A 2,500-nucleotide genomic window follows, 5' to 3' on the forward strand; every position below is an offset into this window, starting at 1 on the left:
TTATCTAGGGTAAGTGAGAATTACAAAAAAATTGATGGAGGATTTGAATAGAAAAAGCAGAAATGTAGGACTAAGAATTGATACGGGTAACACTAAGATAATGTTCAATGAAGAGGCAGAGAGACAGCAAATAAGAGTTATGGACGAACATCTGGAGATTCTTAATGAATATACATACTTAGGACAGACAGTAAGTGGTTCCCCATAACATGAGATAAAAAATAAAAGAAGTATAAACGTGGTATGGAGAGCTTTTGGTAAACAACATGAGATTATCAAGGGTAAACTTCCATTTTCTCTCTCTCTCTCTCTCTCTCTCTCTCTCTCTCTCTCTAACACACGACACGTAAAACAAAGTTTTTTTTTCCTAATGGAAAGAAAAGTTATTCACTGGAGACTTATTCCAACGTTATAAGGGACAAATATTGAGAACGTCTCGAATTTCTAAAAGTCTTCGCCATTGATCTGATGAGAAATTGTCTGAAGTTAGTTGAGTTTGAAAGACGAGTTTTGGAAGCAGAAGAAGAGTCTGGTTCCTTCACCTGAGAAGACCTACGGATAAAGATGATGATGAGAGGGACTTGTGTTATATTACTGAGTATTTATAAAATACCAAACCTTAAAGACATCCATCTTTTGTTGTTTACATCTTAGCAGGAAAGGTTAATGTGGAAGCAGATGGACCAGTGGCTCTCGGTGTTGGTCTCCCTCCCAAGGTCTCATCTTTGTTAATGGGGATGGAGGGGGAGGGAGGGAGGGGAAGGGAGGGGAGGAGAGGGGAAGAAAAAGGAAGGGAAGGGGAGGGGATGAGGAGGGGAGGGAAAGGGAAGGGAACGGAGGAGGGGAAGGAAAGGGGAGGGGAAGGGAGGAGAGTAGGATGGGATCGGAGGGGAGGGGAAGGTGGGGAGGGGAGGGGAAGGGAATGGAGGAGGGGAAGGAAAGGGGGGAGGGGAGGGGAGTAGGATGGGATCGGAGGGGAGGGAGGGGAGGAGGAGGAGGAGGAGGAGGAGGAGGAGGAGGAGGATAGAGGGGAGGGGAAGGGTGTCTGCTTACCACCCCCCCTCCTGAGCGTGAAGAAGAGGAAAAAAGATCAGTTAAATAAAAGTTCCATTTAAACTATCAAAGGAAAACTTATTATTGAAGCTGATGGATAAAAATAACCTCAGAAGATATTTCTTTAGACATAGAGGGAAGGAGGACATTGGGGATGTGTTGGTGCTAAGCCTGCAGCTTCACTCTTTGTGCAAATAGGCTGGATACATAAATCTAATGGAATACCTTTTGAAACTTCCTTTTGCAACATGAGGATAATTGCTAGAATAAACATAAACTTTCTCTAATGAATTTCCTTATTGCTTCCCATTGCATATTTATTGCATCCCTAAATACCCATTGATGTTAATCAAAGTTTGACGTCAGATTTCACTGGGATGTTCCCTCCCTTCAAAAGAAGCAATTGGTGAATGATTCTTCAAGTTATAAACTATTCGGGACCTCTCTCTCTCTCTCTCTCTCTCTCTCTCTCTCTCTCTCTCTCTCTCTCTCTCCTGGGCCGGACGAACATCCAGACAATTCGGAAGAAACCCATAGCTTAGAGAATTGCAAACAATAACAGTGGAAAAATGAAAATAAATCTGTCAAAAATTTAAAGTAAAGAACCACATTCATTCCTTCTAATCAATCGACCTACTCATGCCGACTCCTTCCCCCACTCACCCACTGACCAACAGACCAGGCCTGGATTCGAGACGGCCTTGGCCAGGCGGCCCACACCTCCCTCCCTCATCTTTGTCTCGGTCTACACCCCTGGAGACTGAAGAAGAGGAATCCTTCCTAATTTTCTTCTTCTTCTTCTTCTTCTTCTTCTTCTTCTTCTTCTTCTTCTTTTGTTTTGCATTGCCTATTCTTCTTGTTAATGTTGACACATAATCAGTTCCTATTAGCATAAGGGCTACTTTCTCCTCTTCCTTATTCGCCCCTACGTCGTGTGGTAGGCCTAATCAGATCTTGGGGCCTAATTTGTTGGTGGCAACATCTGTTCCATCTATGGGGAATACTCATCCATATTCCTTATCTTATTTTGTTTTGCCTTTTTTAGTTTTCTTTTCAAGTTTATTTCATTGTATTTTCGATTTAATCTTCTTCTGTAAAGACAATTTCTGTTTACGTCTTGTTTACCAAAAGCTCTCCATTCTCTGCTTATCCAACTTTTATTTTCGGTCTCGTGTCCTGGGGAAACACTTGCTGTCTATCTTAAGTATGTATATTCATTAACGATCTCTGGATGGTCACCCATAACCCTTATTTGTTGTCTCTCTGAATTTTCATTGAACATTATCTTAGTTTTACTCGGATCAATTTTCATTCCTACATTTCAGCTTTCCCTATCCAAATCCTCCATTATCTTTTGGATTCTAAAGTGTGAAGTACCAATCAAAGATAGAAAGAGTCTAAGTAGGTAGTATGTTGGCCAGGGTACCAGCCACCCATTGAGATCCTA

General features: G+C 41.8%; 1 protein-coding gene across 1 annotated transcript in view; it reads left to right on the forward strand.

Moving 5' to 3' along the window:
* LOC137637166 (uncharacterized) overlaps positions 1–2,500 on the forward strand; it is a 17,163-nt gene that overhangs the window by 3,362 nt on the left and 11,301 nt on the right. The window lies entirely within an intron of this gene.

The sequence above is a fragment of the Palaemon carinicauda genome, unplaced genomic scaffold, assembly GCF_036898095.1.
Source record: "Palaemon carinicauda isolate YSFRI2023 unplaced genomic scaffold, ASM3689809v2 scaffold564, whole genome shotgun sequence".
Classification (NCBI taxonomy): Eukaryota; Metazoa; Arthropoda; class Malacostraca; order Decapoda; family Palaemonidae; genus Palaemon; species Palaemon carinicauda.